Below are 24,267 nucleotides of genomic sequence, written 5' to 3'. Positions count from 1 at the left end.
TTATTAGCATGTCGCCTGCACTGTCGAACAAAATTAGTTTTGGACAGACATTCGTTGAATATTACATACATTATTTGAGTGTGAGTACTAAATGTCATATTCCCTGTTTGATAAAATCATATTAACTTTGATTTTGCGTTTTTATACTATAAACAAATGGCCAGTATACTTCAGGCATGTTGTCTTAGTTTTTTCTAACAGGTGAGAGCCCTCAGCTCCCTATTTGACCGGCCAAATAGTTAATGCCATCTGAGACTAATCTACAATAGGTCACGTGAAACAAATTTTCGTCAGGCTACGAACGAGTCGATCAGTAGTTTCACATTCAAATGTCCCTAATTTTTTCAACATATAACATAAACAGCCTATATACGTCCCACTGCAGGGCACAGGTCTCGGTAAACAAACGGAGCGGATATGAAACATACTCCACCAAACTGCTCAACAGCGGTTTGGTGGAGGAGTTTTTACGGCTAATAGCCTGAACCAACAGCTAAACGTGCCCTCCGAAGCACAATCATCTTACTTTTTCAGACAATCAGGTAATTCAAGCCTGTAATGATCTTACCAAACAAAGGACAGTCTCACAAAGTGATTTCAACAATGTCCCAATCGGGAAACGAACCCGGACCGTCAGATCATCAGCCTGACGCTTTTAACTAACCACTAGACCATGGAGGCTACATTTTTCAAATAAGTAAGTAAATATATATATTTTAGCCGTTCGTTTCTGGCAACTTTATTTAGTTAGGTGTTAGTGACATCGTAGGTCATCAAGTGGAATTTTCCGTCGGAAATTCATGTATATTTTTGTGTTTTTTAAATTATTTTCAAATCTATACTTTTGCGATAGAAAATTCTACTTGATATTAACTCAGAATAATGAGTTGAATCATCCCCCTAAGTATTTGTTACGATGTCACTTACACCCTGTACAAGTAGCCATACAATTAGATAGGGAGTTAATGACATCGTAACAAATGAAGAGCATGATTCTGAGTTGATATCAAGTGGATTTTCCTGGCGGAAAATTCATGAAAATTTTAGTATTTTTTTAAAATTTGCAACGGTTCCACACTTTTGCGACGGAAAATTCGACTTGATATCAACTCAGAATCATGGTATGAATAATCCCTCAAAGTTTTCATTGCGATGTCACTAACACCCTGTATACCTACATCTCGTCTAGATAATCCTTGTATTATACCTACGTGATGTGCCCAGAGATTGAAGATAATTCGCAGTGTATGATTGTGACATTAACATGGTGACATCTGAATTAAAGCCGTTCAATTAAATATTCCCTCTGAGGCGCGGTTAATTGCCATCATCTTGCTGCGCCCAGCCTAGGTTCACAACGAAACTAAACCATCTCTAACATATACACTGTTTTAAGTTTACGCGGTTATTATCATAATTAAAACACATAATAACGGGTTCTTACCGCGTTTAAATGGGGATATGAGACTCCCAATATTTCGACACTGTTGCAAGTGCCATGATCACGGGATGACGGGATCAGTCATCCCCTTATTATGTGTTTTAATCTCTAACATACTTAGATGAACGTTAGTTACCCGCAATTTTATCCACGTGTAAGTACTTCTTTCATCGAGACTGGTTCACTTTTTGGCGCGCGTTTGAAAAGTACCCTACATCATGTTCTGTAGGTACTCCTGACAATGTCATCACCAGCCCATTAACGTCCCCACTGCTGGGGCACGGGCCTTCGCTATGGATGGATAGGGAGATCGGGCCTTAAACCACCACGCGGGCCCAGTGCGGATTGGTGGTTATTAATGACTACTAATGCAGCCGGGACCAACGGCTTAACGTGCCTTCCGAAGCACGGAGGAGCTCGAGATGAAAACTTTTTTTTGTGGTCACTCATCCTATGACCGGCCTTTGCGAAAGTTGCTTAACTTCAACAATCGCAGACCGAGCGCGTTCACCGCTGCGCCACCGAGCTCCTCCTGACAATGTCTATGCAAAAATTATGATTGGTTGCGTAGTACAGACAAACTCTTATAATATTCGGTTATCGAGGCGAGTATGTACAGGACAGAAAAGGTCAACGTCGATTTCTCTTTGAAAAGAAAACGGCTGAAACGAGCTTAAAGGATCCATAAATTTTACCACTTTTAAAAATGTCAATAGCTAGTACAAATTCGGTCTAAATTCCGTAGTTTCTGACGACGACAACGGTTTTCATAAAAAAAATACTTGGCACCCCGCTTATTATGTTCTTTTAATTATGAGTACTTACATCAAGTCTAACCCTGTTCTGTTTTCTTGTACCCGTGACGTTTATGCAAAATTTCAGCGTAACAAACAAACTCACCTTCGCATTTATGTGGGATTTGGGTTTGCTCAATTAAACAGTCAAGTACGGTTCAAACACTTCTTTTTATTTATTCTCCCAGTACAACAATCTACACCACCATCGTCTACCGTCCGCCATCATCTGTCCACATCCATCTCTCCCCCTCTCCTTCCCTTCTCACTCCTTCTATCACGCTCTTACTCATTCACACTCCTTCGCTCAATCTATCATTTGTCCTTGACTTGATTTGTAAGCTGCAGTAGTTTTAGGCGGATGAGACCTTCGTTATGTAAAATTGACGATTCAAAGTGTAACTATGTTACCTATTGAATAAAGATATTTTTGAATTTTGAATTTTTGAATAAGAATATAAAATTTAATATACTTAAACGATTTTTATTTTGTACCTGATCTGCTTAGTTTGTTGCTCATTTTCAATCAAGTAGCACAGCCTCTCCTAGCCGTATTACGTAAGCAAAATGAAGATGAAATTTCCAAACACCTTAAATAGCTGCACCGCTACTAAGAGCCTTTTTGTTATTCATTATTTTCGTCTGGTCTTTTAAACTAATAATCGAAGTTTTAAATATTCATAATGTACTCATGATAAGCATTCATTTTTCTTAGTACCTACAGCCAAAATATTTAAAAAATACGGGATTATAGATTAAGATTAAGAGATCTGAAGTAAGTAGATAATATAGTAACTAAGTGTTAACATAACTCAAATAATATTTTAATGTTAGCAAATGTGGCAGCTCGGTATAATATATACTTAACTAAGTAAGTATGGGTATCACCTATTATATGTAGGCCTGTCCTTAATTAAAAACTAAAAATAGCGGGTGCTTTACTTCAGGACAATATTTATACCCGAGCCCGACACGATGCCTATAGCTTCCTATACAAACCCTTCGGTTTGTGTAGGTTATTTTAAAACTTGACAGAGTTTATTTTCAATTTGCCGTCGCAAATATGAAGGAATTTGCTTGCTTACAAACATCTCGAGCGCAATACTACTTCATAAATTGGAACAGTTTAAAGACATATCTGTCTTTGCGGTTGGCGGAAGAAATATTTGAGTGCAAGTATAAATCGGAGAGAGGTACCCAGGCCAGGCTGACATTATTTTGTAAAAACTCTCGCTCCACTCAACAACCACTTGTAGAATCTCAGGCGAGACAAGCACCTTCCTTTTATTGAGATGACGACACAAAGCTTTTATAAGTATTTCGCTCACCTCGTCGTTGACGCAAAATAAGAAGCCTTTTTATATTTCAGTGGCCAATTTTATAATATTTTACTATTTCTAGAAAGGTCACTTATAAAAACAGATTTTAAGAGAAAAACATTTCACTTTACAGTGATTATTTGAGATTTGGCGACAAACTTTCGTACCTTCAACACTAGTAGTTGAATACAAAATACGAGTAAGTATAGGTAATATAATAATAGTACTTATATGTTTATGTGCATGAATAGGAATCTAGTTTTTAAAGACACCTTTTCTAGTCATATTCACACTAATCGGGATGTATACGCATACGCATGTATACGTATACATGATCAGAAATTGAAAGCCCTAATAATATCATCGCTACACAGAAGCATGAGTGCTCGGCGCCAAGTACAACTACGCTTGTGAGTAGATATTATGATGTAGTCCAACTTTCCTTGAATTCCCTCCACACGTCGTAACGCGTGGTTACCTTGACTGCAACACTGCAGCTTCATTGTGATGCATTGAATGCTGCCAGACCAGACAACTAGTGGAGAGTTACGGACATACAGACAACGAGTTAATACAACTTGTCCGCGCAACTGTAAATAATAACGTAGGAACAGGTTGTGAGTTTATTTGCGGCCGTGTCTAGAACTATTGTTTCAAATGTCTCGGCGCAGAGCTTTACGGAACTTTTATTCAGATGTAAGAGTGCAATCCCCCATAGACACCACACTACTCGAATGCAAATATGGAATGTTCTGTCTTTCGAATCAGTGGCGTTTTCTTATTTTAAAATCTGTTTTTTCAGTTAAACGGTTGATGTACCTACCTGGTTAATTCATCAAGTAGTAATTAAATGTTCTAAAGTACGTAACTTTCTAGAGAAATTCCAATAGCCGAACCGAACGACGGTCAATCAAAGTTAACAATCACTCCTTATAAATGACGTTACAGCTTTAGATATAAATTCGGTACCAATACTGTTGAGAGTGGTGTAAAACAAAACCATTAGAAATTTGCTTGAGCATGGCAGTTGAAAAGCTGTAGTGAAATTGGCAAAGTTTAACCCCATTCTCTCGTCATTGAGGTTGGACCATTGTTATTAAAGAGCACTCATTAAGTTCCATTCCGAATGTACTGATTAAAACTAAAAGTTCTTTTAATCTTACTAGAAATATTTTCGAAATTCGACACATACCTACATTGCGGTGTAATGGCTCGTTGTGGTGTAACATTTCTAACGTTTACTTATCAGTTTGTTAGTAAATTATAATACTAGCAATTACACATACAGAATAGATGTAACACAATATTGAAGAAGACGTTCAGTAATACAAATGTGTCAAAATAAAACAGAAACGAAAACATAATAAGAAAATTCGGCCAAATGTTAATAGAACTGTTTCTGACGGACTATGTAGGTACTCTAACCATAACCAGATGGTCAGAATAAATAATCTTTTCGTTTTGTATTGTAGAGAATAGATACTCCACACAAGATATATTTTGTAATTAAATTAAAATACACACCTCCACCAACCCGCAGTGGAGCAGCGTGGTGGAGTATGCTCCATACCCCCTCCGGTAGATTGAGGGGAGGCCTGTGCCCAGCAGTGGGACATATATAGGCTGTTTATGTAAATTAAAATATTCGACTTAGATTATGAAGGAAACGAACGAATACTCACAAGTGACAAGATTTCTGAGATAAGTATGTCAGTTCTATAACATAATTGCATTTATGTTTACATTCTAGATATGAGTAAGTAATTCAAACTTTGTTTCAGTCATAATAGAGTTCCAAAACAAGTCAATTCAGGTGAGACACGCCGAAGCACGGCGTAAGTTTCTCATCTACAAGCAGTATAACCACTTGCTTCGTGCTGCTACACCAAGTAAAGATGAAACTACTTATTCTGTTTGCTGTACTAGAATAAAAATCACAATTATGTTATTATTATATTTTTCTACTAAGTATGTAGAAGAGAACTGTACGAAAAAAGGATTTTGCAAAGGATACAAAGCTTTGCAGATCGGAAGAACTGATATTACACATTTTACTCGATTAAAGGACCTACCCACGGGAAACTACTTTATTTGCAAAAAACAAATATTAAAGTAGGTATCTAGTTACAGATAAAATGGGACAAAAAGAGATTTTTTGTTGAATATTTACTAAATTTTTATTAATACTAAGTTAAATCAGGCTCGTAAAGAAAAATGTGTCGGTTTCGAAAGCCTGTCGTAAGTAGCATAATAAATGTCTTGGTGATTAAACCTCTTTGCATAAAATGAGGCTTTTCGGACTGGGATATCAGTAGAATATTACGGTTAGGGATGGTACTTACTCGCCTAGACCTTCGTGGAATAAAAAAGGCGTGAGGAATTTTGAATTTTCGAAATTGTGATCTTACGTACTTAGTCCAAATAATAAAAGATATTCTAATAGACGACACAAGGAATCCTAGCATCGACGTTATTGAATCTGTTTTTTCAAGAATTTTAAGGCTGCAGTCTCCGCAAAATTGAGTCGTTGCGAGTTTTTAGTGACAATTAATTTCCTTTTTTAAGCAATGTTACTATATGTACATAAATATACATGGTATAAGTAATAGATCCGTATTTTTTTAACTGCTTTATATAAGATAAATCCAGCGTTGAATACGGCTCTCTTCCGCCCAAGACAGTGTAGTATTAATTATGATCTGTGACAGTGTCGAGTCATTTTTGTGCACTTAGAATGACGTAACAGCAACTAAATTGAGAAATCTACTCAGGCTATCCTGTTCTTAAGGTTTTATAGACGTCAGCGGGGGTGCTCCCCGAGAGGGGTGGACATATTCAAATTCTGGATTCTGCTACCGGAGACTGGGCCCTTAATGTAAGTAAGTAGTCTATTTTTTTTAGCCCGTTGATGACAAGAAATTTAATCGTGGCACTCGCTACCTACTACTAAAGCAGTCTGCTCGTCGTTAATCACCAGCCAGAATTTTAAACAAGATTATATGCGCAAGCTTCGATCGTGAATATATTTCTGATTAGAAACCGTTTGCCGATCTTGTTCCAGAATAATGTCTGCAGGAGTTGTCGCGATTTAAATTCGTGCATTTAAGCCATAACCCTCAATACGACTGTAACTAATAGGGTTACTTTTAGTACATACTTACTATTAAACAAAGCGACCACTTCAGTACAATTAATGATTATATTTCTATAAGATATTTATAATTGTATCAATGCGAGGTAAGAATTAGATCTGTCAAAGTACGTAAGCCAGTTTTGTGACGTTTATTAGCATACTGATGAATTAGTCGATATTATGTCGATCGATTCTTTTCTGTCTAACAATACATACACACTATAAATAACTTCATAAACGTAATGTAAATCGCCTATACTCGCTTATGTCTCACTGCTGGGCACATTCCGTCGATCATGACCTATGCAGGGGTAGTTTTCGCTCACGCGAGTCCCTCTCAAGTCCACCGTCTACAGGTAATACAAAATCGTTTCATGCGGAAAGATACGGGAGCTCCGTGGTTCCTTCGCAATGAAAATCTGCACATTGACCTAGGTCTGCCAACCATTGCCCAATGGCTCAAATTAGCTTCAGATCATTTTTTCGATTCTGCTCCGCACCACCCAAATCCCCTGGTAGTTGCAGCTTCCGAATACATCCCGCTTAGGGACGGTACTGAGAAGTATCGGCGTCTGAAGGACGTAATATACGATCCCGACGACCCGATTACTCTAGCCATAGAGGCAGCCAATCAGCTTGCGACACCAGATACTTCAGGACCCTGATACCGACCCCGCCGGCGTGGTCGACGATTTCCCACAACCAGCGCTTATCGCTATCGACCCACTAGGGTCGATAATTCTTTCAAACATTTTTCCTCACAGACGACGCCCTGGGCCGAGGTTCGCGCCCAGCTGGGCACCCTCAGGCCTGTTGTCTTAAACGTTACAACGTTTAAAAGCGGGGAGCGCTGAAGGCTCTCTCCCGGTACACCAAGTACACCAGGTGAGAGCCTTCAGCGCTCCCCACTTGTCTGGCCAAGTAGTTAATGCGGGTTGGTAAAGGTGATTGGGCTAACGTGTCCCTGCCTACGACTAAACGTGCCTTCCGAAGAAAGTCTCCAAAGTGATTTTCGGTGGTGTCCCAATACTCTAAACACCAGACCGCGGAGACTTTCCAGTAAAGACTACTTATGAATATCGTAGAAAAACAAACGAAGTCAAAAACGACAAAACATCCATAATGTTAATCCGCAAGAGGTCAGCATCGATGCTTAATTAAAAGAAGCTTAATAGCTACTGTCGCTCTCGCATCGGACTTTACAGCCATTTTAAAAGCTGCCACAGAAACGCTGTTTGAATCATTTGATAAAGATGTAAAGGCCTGTGATGATGAATAGCCACTAGTAAAGGTGGAAAATCCTCTATGCACCGTGTGTCATTGTCAGTGTCTTCAACAAAAGGGTGCAAGAGAGGCAGCTCCCTAATTGACATACGAGTACCTCCGTTACGTCCGGCGCGACGAGCAGTATTTGCAGAATACCTCCCGCGCACGTCGCTTATCCCTTTCAAGACATCAAGTCAAATTTCAATGGATACTAATATATAAGATGTGTAACTTTCCCAAAGTCTCAACAAAGTAGTTTTTAGGGTTCCGTAGCCTAATGGCAAAAAACGGAACCCTTATAGATTCGTCATGTCTGTCCGTCCATCCGTATGTCACAGCCACTTTTCTCCGAAACTATAATAGCTATACTGTTGAAACTTGATAAATATTTGTATTCTGTGAACCGCATTAAGATTTTTACGCAATGATAGACAAAAACAATAAATTTTGAAGGTCCTCATACATAGAACTGAAACTCAAAAAAATGCTTTTCATCAAACCCATACGTGTTGGGTATCTATGGATAGGTCTTCCAAAATGGTATTGAGGTTTCTAATATCATTTTTTTCTAACTGAATAGTTTGCGCGAGAGACACTTCCAAAGTGGTAAAATGTGTGTGTGTGTGTGTGTGTGTCCCCTGTAACTTTAAAATAAGAGGAGGATAAAACTAAAAAATATATATGATGTAGATTAGCACGCAAACTACCAACGAAAATTGGTTTGAACCAGATCTAGTAAGTAGTTTTTTTTTAATACATCATAAATCGTAAACCGTAATTTACTTTTCATTCAATCAACTCAAGTATAGGAACGAAATAAAAACTTTTATATTATGTTACTTGCTGTTACGGAACCCTTCATGGGCGAGTCCGACTCGCACTTGGCCACTTTACGTGTCTTATTGTAGATTTGCCGCAGATAGCTTTAACTTAGCCGGACAAATGGGGAGCGCTGTGGTCTCTCACTCGGTACACACAATTTAAGAAAATAGGCCTAAGAGAGCCCAGTTGGAAAGCTCGGCTCAGGGCGTCGACTAACGGGATCATATTTGAAAGAATTAATCGAATAAGGGAAATCGTTGACCACGTCGGCGGGGTCGGTATCGGGGTCGACTCAACATAGTCTCAATGAATATTAGATTAGCATAATATGAATAGGCAACCAAGTCAAGCCAAGACATTCACTATAACTCTTAAAAAATACGGAAGCTCTATACTGCGAGATAAGGAACTTGAGCATAGCATAATACAACGTACTTCAGTCTAAAAAAATATGCTCATGTCACCAAGTAAGTTATATACCTTCTGTTGTTTTTTTTTTTTGTTTAATTCTCCCATTATGTACTCACGTACATATGGCGGTCACCCTGCACGTTGACCATGGGTAACTAGCGAAATTCAAAACAAAATATAAAAATATTGTTATAACTCAACAGAGAAATTCAACATTAATTTCAGATTCTGCATTAAAATCTCTCGCCATTCGATGACATTCAGTGAATTCAATCTAATAACTTACATACTTACAGGGGTTTATTTGCAAACGATTATCACAACCGACAAAGATAGGGATAAACATTTACATAAGACCATCTTCCTTGGTCTGTAAGCACCATTGTGTAAATTTTTATAACACCTTAACAGCTTAGGACGCTTACAGACAATCGTCGCTGGTCTGTAAGCGCCCTAAGGTGTCAATCCTATAATATAATATTATTATCACTGTCACTGTCGATCATTGATCTCCAACGTCATAATCCCCAGATATCCTTATTTTTTTAGCAATTTTTGGGTATACCAGGAAACTTATTACAAAATTTTTATTGTTAATGCAAGCAGCATACGAATATTTAAATATAAATAATTTATGCGAAAAAAAATATATCTTTCGGCATCGTGATTGATTGAGTAAATAAAGAATTCGTATTGAATTAATTTTTGAACCGAATGTTTTAATCAAATTTTGATAAATATTAATAAAGGAAAAGTTGATTGAATATACCTAACTCACACCGGTTGTTTTTAGGGTTCCGTATAAAGAAAAACGGAGCTGGTGTTGATAGTCTGTCACATAGGTCCCAACCACCAGAGTTAAACAAATAAAAAAACCCGACATTTCCTCAACTAGGAACTGGGGGGTTAAAAAAGCCACATTGAAGCAATTCATCTAAGAAAGCTATAATTATTGCAATTTGACATTTGCGAATGTCAAAACAAATGTCAAATAGCAATATTGCTTTCTTAGATAAATTGCTTCGATGTGGCCATTTTAACCCCCCTGAACTATCAAATCATACGGTGAGGTAAAGGTTGTAAGAGAGTCCGGCAGCTATACGTACAATGACGTACATATGAGTACCACACGGTCTGCAGTTGAACTTCGAGCAGACACGCTCTAATGCCGATGGATAGCTGCACTTACGCGAGAACAAACAGCATGATAGTATGCAGCGGCTCAGGATATCGATAGGTATACACCACTAGCTGAAAGGTGGTTTACCTGCCTCACCAACTTGCAACTTACGCATCTTTCATTTCTACCCTGCAAGCGTGTAGCTCTAACGCCCTACTCTGGAGGCTGCAGGCAAGCCAGAGGGAAGAGTCCTGCGGCCTTGGAGTCCACTCCAGTCAACCAGCGAAGGCAAGCCAATGCCGTAGGGCCAGACCGACTCTCGAGGGATCTCAGATCCGTGGTGTCGTTAGCCGTTACTCATCGAAAGCTCGCCACAAGTTGGCCTGTAGAATGCATCAGGCTCGCAGATAAATTCAGCAGGGGGCGATGGAGTCGTCACATCCCATTTTTTTTGTTAACGTATGTTCTTTTCATATCTCGAGACTATGGAGTCCCTCGACTTTCGAAGGGCGTGTGTGGAGCTGAAGTATTATTTAATTATATCCAACCCACGTTTGTTGTTCTCAATTAAAACCACACACACACCACTATCGCTTTATCCATTCTCGCCATCTTCATACATGCACAATTTACACACACCAGTTTAGTTAAAGTATCTACCCTTTTGCTGGCCTATTATTAGCATATCCAGATTTTTTTAAATATCGATTAACAAATTTGTGTAGGTGTCTGAATCTGCGATTTTATTCTTGTGGTAATAATTAATAAGTATTATATTTATAATTAACGAAGCAAACAGCGCCCTGTCGCCGGCTCTAAGTTGGTTTACAGTAAATAATCTAGTTCTGTACGCTAAGAAAACGAAGAAAATTAAATTTGTTTTACCTAATGTAATGAAAGTAAATAATAACATTAAAATTAACGAGGATAACCAAGATTTTGTTGAACACACTGTTTTCTTAGGAATGACTGTAGAATCAAAACTTCAGTGGGGCCCACATATTGTATCACTAGCGGGCAAGCTAAGTTTTTATTCATTTATTTTATTTATTTATTGCATGTCACATGGTATTACAGTTCTTATAAGTAAATATATACAAACATGTGACACCATGTAAGGGGGTGCCCTTACAGGGTGTCCCGCACCGCACCGCAAGTTCAGCAGCATATTATGACGTCATAAGGATCCAACAACTCACAAATGTAGCCACTGCTAGACTTGTCTACTTCAGCTACTTCCATAGCATAATGTCTTACGGCATTTTGCTGTGGGGGCGAGCTGCTGATGTAGAAACTATTTTCATTATTCAAAAAAGAGCAGTTCGCGCTATTTATAATCTTGGAGTTGTTTCAAGAAATCAATATACTGACTTTTGCAAGTCAATATATTTATGAAAACATTATGTATGTCCGTAAAAATGTATCTCTCCTTCCAAGAAACTGTGAAAGACATACTACAATACAAGGAACAAAAATAAAATTGCTGTCCAAAATTCTATGCTAAGTAATTTTTTTTGGGGTTATGTATACTTTAAATAAATTTAAAGCTCAAGTGAAGCTTACTTTATAAATAAAGCTTATTATAAAATTAATGATTACCTAAAAGATAAAAATGCCTGCTATTAATTATGTTTATCTAGTTATTAAATAACTAGTAATGTATACTACATTGATTTAAAAGATGTGTTGCTGTTGCAGTTCCTTATTATTTCTTCTCCTCAGCCACACCTTGCGAAAAGACGTAGATACAAAAATGCTAAATTGACCTTAATAAATTATTCTGATTCTATTATTTATAAAAAAAGAACCACCAGAAAACGATCTAACTATTTAGGTAGATATAGTAAAAAAAAATTTAACATCTATTACTGGTAACTTTGTGTTTTTTTTTTAATATAAATAATAATAAATTCATTAATTCAATATTGCAATTCATAACAAATTTTTACTTCGTTTCAGACGGGAGTTGAGTTAAAACTATCAAAATTAGAATTATAAATTGAAGTACATTAAAAGGGAAAAATATTAATATCCACTATCACTCAGCTGGCGAGTTCAACATGAGAAACCGATCAATTTGTTAGGGTTCGAATTTGAGCAAATTGTGGCGTCGATAATTTATTACAGGAAAGTGGAAAACTTTGCTGTACTAGAGAATATAATACATAGGTACCTACATTCCATACACACACTCACTTTCAAGACAAGCTGACAAGTACATGTTCTAGGTAGACAGGATTACGTAGCACTAACTTACGTAGAATTAACTTGATACTAAAGTCGAGATCTACCTCTTGAGCGTAGTAATATTCTGAGTCTTCTTCTCTCGAGTGGGTTGCGAGGTCGACGACCAACTCCAGCAACCCTAATGGTTATTATACCTATATCATTGAGCTCCCAAAAGCCCCTGAAATTGCTCATGTAACGCTTACGTACTTACATCAGTAAGCAGTAACCGGGACTTAACGTGACTCGCGAAGCACGGGAACATGTTATTTTTCAGACAATCAGCTGATTTCAACCTGCAGTGTCCTAACTATATACTCAGTGCAAATTATTATAGTTTATTTAGGTACTTATTAAGTTTCTCTTTTCGCCCCGTGTCCAGTTAATAGGCTACTTGACAACCTAGTCAAATGAGATACTTTTTATGAAACGTCAAAACGAAAGTTTCCTTTGGAGTTTGTACCTTTTTTTTTTTTGACGTGACTTGTTGTAGATTTGCCGCAGATGGCATTAACTACTTGGCCGGACAAATGGGGAGCGCTGAAGGCTCTCACCCGGTACAACGTTTAAGACAACAGGCCTGAGGGTGCCCAGTTGGGCGCGAACCTCGGCTCAGGGCGTCGTCTGAGAGGAAGAATATTGAAAGGATTAATCGACCCTAGTGGGTCGATAGCGATAACCGCTGAATGAGGGAAATCGTCGACCACGCCGGCGGGGTCGGTATCGGGGTTCTGAAGTGTTTGGTGTCGCGAGCTGATTGGCTGCCTCTATGGCTAGAGTAATCGGGTCGTCGGGATCGTATATTACGTCCTTCGGACGCCGATACTTGGAGTTTGTACCGAAATACTGTACTGTGACGTCATCAATAAAAGCGGTCAAACGTCGTACTTGTTGTTACTTAATTCATAAATAAAATTAGAAAATAAGTCAAAAAGTAAAATGTGATAATTTTTTGATAAGTTTAGTCTTCTATTTCTGGGTAAGCATTTTATAATTTATCTTTGACCCAGTCAAATACCCTATTCGTAAACTGTCGATTTAATTAAGTATGTGCATCATACATCCAGAGTAGGGAATCTTAGGGAATCCCGATCTTATGGAATCTCTTCTAATTTTTCGAGATCAATCCCGAAACATAATAAAACGAGATTCCATTCGAGATCGACGGGATTGGGCGAATCTCCTTAAGTTGTTATACTTTTTGTTTTGATTATTATGCTGATTTCCAAAGAAAACTTAATTATTTAGTAATATAGAAGAATAAAGATTTTTTTTTCTTTAACCTCACTATCACGAACAAGCACTTTTCATCGTGTTCAGTCATCCTAACTTTACATTTTTTTATGAACTAGACGACATCCCGAAAATTTCAGGATCTCGCGGAATTGATATTTTCAATCCCGCGGGATCTCGAATTTGCGATCTCGAGAGGGATTGCATTCCCTAATCCAGAGCTTCAGAGGAATGTATTAAAAAGGAAACAAATGGACAACTGAAAACGAATGTAATAATGCAAACCCTTTATAAATACTTCCGCCTCATCCGGCCAGTTGCTGTTACCTATTATTATTTACGTATACTACACAGATTACACTGAAGTACATTTACCACATAATACATTTGTACCCTTACTTCTTCTTTTGCGTAGCATCTGCGGTGTGAAGTTGAGTGATAGAGTGAGAAACAGTGTGATAAGACAGAGATGTGGTGTAAAAGACGATATAGTGACTAGGATTGAGAAGGGAATGTTAGGTTGGTTTGGACACGTTGAGCGGATGAAGGATAATAGAATTTCAAAAGCGGTATATAAAGCGAAAGTTGATGGTAGGGCTGGCAGAGGAAGACCGAGAAGGACTTACGATGATCAAATTGGAGATGTCCTTAGAAAAGGTTCAATACGATCTACTCTGAACCGGCGTGCGTGTATGAAGCGATTGATGAATGTGGAGGAAGCAAGAGAAGTGTGTCAGGATCGAAGCAAATGGAATTCTATAGTCTCTGCTTACCCCGGTGGGAAATAGGCGTGAGTTTATGTATGTATGTACCCTTACTTCTAAATATAGTTTATTTCCAATGAGAAGTCCCTCTACGGGCTACGTTCACCAAAAATGATATAGATGACGTTGTACGGTCACGAGCATTGATATGTATACACTTTGGTACCATGTCACATTAACTTTTTTGACAAATTGAACTGTAAGTCTCACTAAATGTCAAATATGTAAGTGCGACAGAGTCCTAAAGTGGGTATATTATACCTATTGCTCATGACTGTATACCTTTAACGTGATAAATACCTATCTTTTCATTACTCGGGTACATAATTATTCCAAAATACAATATAATGGCAAAAGCTTATATTAAAATAATTGTCGCTTGATATTTGGATCACATTTTCCTATACCTATATTGCTCCTCTTTATTTTGATCACAATCATAATGGGTGGAAGATCACGTAGGGCCCAAGAAACCCCTAGAAAATAATCAATGGTGTATCCGTCCCAACAACTGAATCATAGTGGGCCCAGTTACCCACTATCAAATTAGAAAAGGGCAAACTCGTCCCTGGGCCCAGTTTAAGCCTGGGACGAGATGTCCCCTAAGCCATTATTTTATTTTTTGCCTGGGGGTAATAAAAAGAGTCATCATTTATATCTAAAAATAAAGATAAAATATGCATAAGCCTGTTATCCATGAAATTAGAAGGTTAAACGGAGAAAAATCTGTACAGCGCCATCTATATTGTTTTTGAGGAACGTAGCCTGAAAAATCCTTCATTCAACAATCGACCAACTAAAGCATTCGTACACTTGGAAAAGTGCAAACGAAGATTAGCTATTAGCCTGTTACTGATGACAAGTAGGTTTCTTTTTTAACGTGACTTATTGTAGATTTGCCGCAGATGGCATTAACTACGAGTATTTGGCCGGACAAATGGGGAGCGCTGAAGGCTCTCACCCGGTACAACGTTTAAGACAACAGGCCTGAGGGTACCCAGATGGGCGCGAACCTCGGCTCAGTCGTCTGAGAGGAAAAATATTTGAAAGAGTTATCAACTACGGTCGATAGCGATAAGCGCTGATTGAGGGAAATCGTCGACCACGCTGGCGGGGTCGGTATCGGGTCCTGAAGTGTTTGGTGTCGCGAGCTGATTGGCTGTCTCTATGGCTAGAGTAATCGGGTCGTCGAGATCGTATATTACGTCATTCGATGACAAGTAGGTACTCGTAAGTAATATAACAAAATTGGGTCGTATACTAGGTTCAAGATAAATTATGAAATTAAAGACAGATCTAGAACTAACGAAAAACAGTTTTATTTTTCCTTTTTAACTTCTTTACGAATTTGTATTAAGAAAAACGTAATTTATCATGTATTTCTATGACGTCACAGTGTGCTTTTTCAAACAAATTTCATAGAAAATTTGTGTATTGACGTTTAGTAAATAGTAATTGATTTGACTAGATGGAAACTAGCCTATTTTACCATGGTTACATCTACATTTGCATGATAGCCTCTCCATTTACGTTGAACGAAATTCCCCTTATAGTTTTGCTTGATTAACATAGGTACTTATTTATAAAAAACAATGTTACCAGTTCTCTGAACCTATAGTTTATAAATATGGAAAACAAATTATTTGTAAATGTATCATCAATAAAATCAGATTGTACAGTACCTAACTACCTAATGAGAATTAAGTATCACAAAATATTATTGGATTCCCGGGAAATATAATAAAATAACAATCAAAATGTTCAATGATGATAACAGATTATGATTTGCTTAATAAGTACGTTGTTATTTTAAGCCACTTTACGTGTAGAATCGATGTTATCGTAAAATTAACACGTATTTAACAGTATCTTTCAAATAAATCACCGACCAAGAACTTGTCAGACATGACCATTAGAAGGTCCCGTAGCCATTAATTATTAGTTTTTATTATTATTAAACCTTAATAAACACTGTTTTAGTTTGTCAAGATCGAAGCTAATGGAATTCCATAGGCTCGGCTTACCCCGGTGGGAAATAGGCGTGAGTTTGTGCATGGTATCTAAATCTTAGTACTAAATATACAATTCAGTAATGCTCAGTTAAACTGTTTAAATAGTTTGTCTGCAGAAAAGAGCCTGTCTCTTATAGCAACATGTATAGTTATAGGGTGTTAGTGACATCGTAACGAATACTAGGGCGGATGATTCAGACCATGATTCTGAGTTAATATCAAGTGGAATTTTCCACAATATAATAATAATAATAACAACAAAATTCATGCTTTATTTTATATTTTTTAAATTAAATTTCAAATCTATACTTTTGCGATGAAAAATTCCACTTGATATTAACTCAGAATAATGAGCTGAATTATTCCTCTCAGTATTCGTTACGATGTCACTTGCACCCCGTATAAGTATACAGGTAGCCATACAAGTAGATGACTGCTTCCTAAGATAGATCATCATGGGTGTTAGTGACACCGTAACGAATATTGAGGGGGATCATTCAGACCATGACTCTGAGTTGATATCAAGTGGAATTTCCTGTCGGATAATGATATTTTTTGTTATTTAATAAATGATTTTCTATTCCATACTTTTGCGACGGAAAATTCCACTTGATATCAACTCAGAATCATGGTCTGAATCATCCCTCAAAGTTTTCGTTACGATATCACTAACACTCTGTATATCAAATTATTTGTTAAAGCAAATTTTTATTGCAACTTTATTTTGTTCTTGGAATTGTTTCGAAATATAATGAATGATACAGCTAGAAGTGAGGGGTTCCGTCCGTATCATTAAGTAGGTACACAATTAACAAATTGTTTTTGAATATCTTCAAAAAAGAACATTGAACATTATGGGACCATATTTTTGAATATACACACTATATATACACTTAAAAGTAAATGGTGGTATAGGTTTTAGAAACTTATTTCACCCATTTGGACATAAAACGAGTTTCCTCTCCGTTGTATGTTTTACATTTCGATGTGCTTTTTCATGACGATTGGTGCATTAAATAAGTAAGCAGAAGTATCACATCCACAGACAGATATTATGAAACTTGATAGTTGAATACGGAACCCTAAAACGTGGATTATTTCAATCGGCTTACTGCCCTCTCCTTGCCACAACATACTAAACGCATCGTTTGAATAATATAATAGTAATATCAAAGCTAACCGTCCCTGTAAATGGATAAGCCAAAAAACCTTTTTAAGTTATATCTTTCCATATTTTCTACGGTTATATTTAAGCTCCACTTATTCGCTTCTGAAGACATAAAGTTACAACGTAGTTTACACCCTTTTCCAATAATTTTCTGAAGATAATAATAGTTTTTTGAAGCTGTTATAACAAAGTTACATTATATTATTGTCGTTAACATTATGCAGTAAGTACCCGTCGGCACACACTATATCACTTGAATTCGATCAATTGAATGTCGCTTGGATTAAAAACTTAAAAAATCGCTTTATTCAATGTATGTTAACTACCTAATTATTATTTCCGGCCAATGTTATATGCAGTAAATCCAGAATAAGTCGCGTCAAAAATACCTAATTATTTATTAACTTGCGAAAATTAATAGTAAGTAAATAGGTATTATTGTGTTTGTACAATATTTTTATGATTCTATGAAAAATGGTCAAACTTAAGTGAGATAGGTAGGTAGGTACTTATACTTCAATTATTTTATTTTATAAATGCTTATTTTCTGTAGAGCTCAAAGTATCGTTTGTTTTTTTTTTAATTGTAAGTATTGTAAAAACGTGTAGATAGGTAGTTGTACCGTTGTTATTAATATCATTCATAATTTATACATTTCAAAACTAAACTCACTTTTATGAGCTATAAATAATGTATAAGCCTATTATTTTAATTTTTAATAAGTAAGTACTTAAATATTTTCGTAAGTATTCTGATAATAGGTATTACAACCCTTAATTTATGAAAATCTGTGCCCTCACGAATATCTTTTGACATACTGTTTACTTACTAGATATTTAGTAGTAGTTTACTTATCCACAATTTTAAACAATATCCATTGTGGGTAGGAAATTTAAGTTTTATAAGGTAATTTAGACAAATAAATAAGTAAAAAGAACTTTTTAAACTCAATCTTTTACATTAGGAATGACATCTATACAGAAACCAATCAAAGGTGCCTGTGTTGGATGACCTCGCTACTTCCCCATTTTTAACATAGACGTGTAGATTGAGAGAAATTATAAAAGGTGGGTGTACTGTATTAAAAATTAAACCTAATACAAAAAAATAGACCTAATAAAAAGAAGAATCATTGTCTAGTCTCGCCCTACGACATAAAGGTCTTGGGGCCAAGCAAGCTATAATTATGGAAGTACAAATTTTATTTTGAGAATAAAATTTTAGCTAAACGCAATAATTAGTTTAGTTTCAAAAGTCAATGATAAATGCCAATCGTACCTAGAACATAATTCGCCTGCGCGTTTGCTTTCGCAAATGCAACGAAACACAGTAAAAATAACTCGGTAATCACAATGGACTTAACAAAACAGTACATAAATAATTTATTTAAGTATTTTCTTAACAATGATTTGGTATAAAATAAATCAGTAAATCATTTAAAAGTATAAAATAGTGAAAGTACAAGTACTTACCGAAACAGCACACCAACGAAAGAACAATTTTAGAAAAGCTTCATAACTTCGAGTTAAAACTTTGGTGCGAGAATGTTCCCCACGCTGGTTCACGCGGGAAAAACTGCCTTAGACTGACGTAGAGCGCGGGAAAACGGGTCTACTTAGGCGTTTCGTCGACCAATCACGGCGGCCGCACGCCTACTCGCAAAACTCAGCAACCAATTACAGTAAAGGCGAAACACTCAAAAACTTTAATAGGTTTTTCGTGTAGAACTTTTTGTAATGCGTTTCGGAAAATTTATTTAATTATTCGAAACTATACCTACATATCGATTAACTTATAATCTGGTTTGCATATCTGGGAAGCATCGATGATATTGTGTTATTTATAGGTGATATTTCGTCCTAAAACAAGATAATGAGTAGAATTCGACTAGGTATGATGACGAAACTCCTCGTGGCTAATTGACATTTAAGTGGGAGCAGAGGCGGACATGCACCTGCAACCTACGTTCGTCGCCCAGTAAGTACTTATGGTAGCCACTTATACTCCAACAGCTGTGTGAGTTGTGTTAAATGTTCAACAGGATAACATAACTAAAACTGAATGAGTAAATTGTACTTATGTACACTGTTTCACCTATACTTTAAACTTGCTTAAAGTTTTGTTATTTTAAATAAAGCTATCTAAGAAGAACGCAGTGACTTATACGTATCTTCAAAACCACATTAAGAAATTTACGCCTAAAAGTGTCTACATGTTGAGAAAGAACGACTAAATTGGCGGAGTAGAAGTAGTAGACCCAAAGAACGTGATCTAAGCCCACATGACGCAGTCGATGGGCCCAAATCGACATGGACTAATGAATGCCGTGATTTCAGCTTGCACGCGAACTCAACGTCCACTCGAGTCTGAAAGTAGTAAAAAAATAAGTAAGTTGTAAAAGACTTAAGTATTTAAATTCAGTATCTATTTATGATAACATAATTAATTAATTATTATATACAGGGTGTTAGTGATATCGTAACGAAAACTTTGAGAGATGATTCTAAGTTGATATCAAGTGGAATTTTCCAGTTAATTTAGTAACGAGCACTATGCCTTAATCTCAAAACTGACAGCTCTTCAATAATATCAGGATCCGGACTTTAACAATCCATGCACAACAAATATTAACGTTTATAACTTAATTATTGGAGCAATAAATATTTACGTAAATTTAAATTGCTAGGGCTAAAAGGGGAGAAGGTAGAACCTTTAGGAGCGAATAATAATAATATTTTTGTCGAATAACTCTCAGCAGCCTTCATATGGGATAACATAATAAACAAATTCCCGAGCCTATGCGGTCGAACCAGAACTCAGCAGACTTGCGCGCCTAGCAGTAAATTAGGATGCATAATTGCATACCTGCAGACAATTCGCTTGTACACCTACACACATCTTCGCTTAATGCCATTGTCAATGTCAATCCTGGACATAACAGGGTAATAGCATACAATGATCTGGTTTAAATAGAACAGTAACGACATGGCAAGTGGCCACATCTGCTCCTATTAGTTTCCTCAAATAGACAGGCAGCAAGCCTTTATACAATGGAATAAGATCCATGTCTCTGGATGGCATCCGAGTTTTTTATCGTTTCATCATGAATCGAATCTTGGTGACCAAATTGTCTGTGCAATACAGCACAGGTCTCATCTGTGTGATGCGAATACACCTCACGTGCATTATTGATTATTTTTTTACTCACATTTATTGCACTGACAGTTATACACCAAAACTTACAATAAAGACAATATTAAACAAAACACAATTACAATTAGACAATTACAGGTAACTTAAAAATACAGTATAACATTCAATAAAACAAATGTAAAATATAATACCGACTTATATTTATAGATTTATTATTTATATTTTATCTCTTTATTGCACAATTAAAAACAAAACAAACACATCTTATAAATAAAACACCTCATCCAATGCGTCACATCGAGGCAAGGTGCCCAACAGGCTGGCAGCATTACCCCTCTGAATCGCCAGGCTAATTCTCTGACAGAAATAACTACCAGCCCTAGCATCTCCCGAAGCCCCGATAAGACGCATTGAGAGATCCTTAACAAATAGTTTTGCTTCTGGACCCCAAGGACCCATCGTTTCAACCGCAAATGGGACAAAAAGGAAGGACCCTGCCAGACCCGAGTACTAAAAAAAAACAAAACAAATAAATAAAAAATAAATATTTAGGTTTGCAATGTGGCACGTATTTTGAAGACCAAAATCCAAATATCGTGGGACGGTTGTCCCTAATTACCTATCACTGCATTTCCACCACCAATTTCCAACGAGCCCAGCACAATATGCAGGCAGCAAGAGAGTAAGCGAACCTTACACTTAGCTAATTGGACATTATCAGTTGTGTGCTAGTCAAACCATCGAGCATACCAACTCATACCAGCACGTGTTAATCAAACCTGAAAATAATGTCACCCCCTAATTCACACTCGCAATCCTACACATAATTAACATCAAAACAAATTGCTTTTTCCATGAAATTATGTCAAAATAAACGAGGATTGTGTCAATATAATTTTCAAGATCATGTACATTAATTATTAGAGTTCTTAAAATAAATATCTAAAATATTATTTGTTTGTTTGAACGTGATAATTTGTATGAGACGGCTGCATGGGCCATCTCATCACGTAGGTTTCAACTTACCTGAGACTAGATATTTGTTCATCGTACCGACAACCTTTCATTAGGTGCTAAGTTAATTAATGAAAATATTAAGTACTACAAAAACTAATAGAAATAACATTTAAGTATATTGTTATGTGTTTATTGTGTAGTCCTCCACTTGTCAAAGATACACGATGACGCTGAAAAAATGCTAGACAACGTGAAAGTGGCGCCTGACGTCGTAGGACAGGACATTCTGTCATTAACTTCACATTCTGCAGAGCATGTGGTAGACCTTGCCGTTCCCGGTTTGGCTTATTTCTATATAGCCATAAGAATAGAGTAATAAAGTGCTTCCTAGATTGTAGATATAACTACTTAGGTACTTAAACACGAGTTTAGTGCAAGTTTGTAATTGGGTAGTTTCCAACGAGTCAAATCAGTTACTTTTTACTAAACGTCAAAACACGAAATTACTATAGAATTTGTATGAAAAAACAACCTGGAACGTCATAGAAAAAGTGACTAAATGTTGCTCTTATTATTACATTTTTCTTCATTAAAATACATAAATAAGTTATTAAGAAAAAATAATTAAAGACCTTTACGAAGCCACTGACAATGCCGTAAGCGTGGCCAATTATTGGTCAGCAAAAATCTTCCATCGATTCGCAAAGAAGAAGAAAAGTCTTTATTTAGTAATCAGAATTTCATAATTTATTTTTGATTTTGCCAAGGTATAACAGCCAGTAGCATGCTGCTAAGCTTATCGCGTGCGGTGCGATATATTCACTAACAAGGGTAGGTATTTGTTTAGAAATATTTAAACGGTTATGCGGACTCCGTGTTACGGCTGCACGTACAGATATAAGTAAGTACATAAAATCAATGGGTACTGTGGGTTGTCATATTAAATACTTTTGAGTTGAAGTCCCAGGATGGGCACGATATAATGACATGACAATGTGACTGGGGGTTAAAATGGCCACATCGAAGCAATTCCTCTAACTAAGCAATATTGCAATTTGACATTTGTGCAGATAAAATAAGCGCAATGCTAACAAATGTCAAATAGCAATATTGCTTAGTTAGAGGAATTGCTTTGATGTGGCCATTTTAGCCCCCAGATCACTAGCCGATGTTCGATTTTATTATTTTGTTGTCGGTGTGCTGGTGATGGTGTTGTGGACGGATGCAAGAGGGAAACCATTGCCATTATTTTCCTTAAAAAGTAGCATGGAGAATGCCACAGCGACAAGAGCGTGGCTCTTAAATTAGTAATGTAATGTATATGTCGTGGCCATATCGTAAAATTGATCATTTCATGATGTGTTCGACCATTTCATGAAATGATCGAGCACATCATGAAATGACCAATTCTATGATCTGGCCACGACATATATACCTCCAACTCATTTCCATTTTTAACTAAGGATGAATTAATTTTAAAGTAAGTAATTATCAAAACAGATAAGTAAGTATACGAAATTGATGCCTCACCTACCCACACATTTTAACATGGTAAGTAGCTACATTTGATGATATGATGTAATTATAGTTTAATTTGTCTTATTACATCGATGTTGAATTTAAATTTGAATGGCCTCCGTCGTCCAGTGGTTGACCGTTGGGTTCACAATCTGGGGACATATCACAAGAATCACTTTGTGATACCTAGTTTGGTTAGTATATCACTGGCTGATCACCTGATTGTCCGAAAGTAAGATGATCCGTGCTTCGGAAAGCACGATTAGCCGTTGGTCCCGGTTACTACTTACTGGTGTAAGAATGTAGTCGTTACATGGGGCCTTTGGCGGTTCAATAATAACCCTGACACCAGGGTTGATGAGGTTGGTATTGCACCTCACAACCCACACTATAATGTGAAATCAGAATCAAACACGTTGGATTTTATTTGAATATCTTTTTATTTGATGTAACTTTATCACTGAAAACACAAGTTATTCGTACAACAGCTAAACACCGACTGCCCGCTCTTCGTCGAATGTGCCGAGTCTCGTTTTGCTAACTTGACATTTTTAAAAGATATGATATTTCAGTGTTGCCAATAAAACAATATTATACTTAGTAGTTATTTTAGTAACTATTATCGAATACTAGTTACCATTATTTAGCAATAACGTTACAGTCGGCCATCCGACGGAGAACGAGTCCCCTCGTTCATTACTGGTACAAAATAAGAGAAACAAAAAAAAATAAAAAAAAATAAAAATCACTACTTAACAGTTTTTGATTATGAGCGAAATATTTTGTATTAACGTTGCCTACGGTTATAGTTTCTATTTTGTCTTTACTTTACACACTTATAATTAACGTACTAGATCTCGTACATAGAAACGTTTATCCTACATATCACATAATCAACGAAACTTTACACAACATTACTCAAATTTAACA

The 24,267-nt window shown here is 36.6% G+C and overlaps 1 protein-coding gene across 2 annotated transcripts in view; it reads right to left on the bottom strand.

The window, feature by feature from the left end:
• Window positions 1-19,289, bottom strand: part of LOC126380580 (tachykinins-like) — a 47,718-nt gene extending 28,429 nt beyond the window's left edge. For both annotated transcript variants that reach the window (XM_050030104.1, XM_050030105.1), the window contains exon 1: window positions 19,182-19,289. The gene's annotated coding sequence lies outside the window, so the exon portion shown is untranslated. The remainder of the gene's footprint in view (window positions 1-19,181) is intronic.
• Window positions 19,290-24,267: the final 4,978 nt, after the last annotated feature.

The sequence above is a fragment of the Pectinophora gossypiella genome, chromosome Z (genome assembly GCF_024362695.1).
Source record: "Pectinophora gossypiella chromosome Z, ilPecGoss1.1, whole genome shotgun sequence".
Lineage (NCBI taxonomy): Eukaryota > Metazoa > Arthropoda > Insecta > Lepidoptera > Gelechiidae > Pectinophora > Pectinophora gossypiella.
This window is presented reverse-complemented; position numbering and strand designations above follow the sequence as displayed.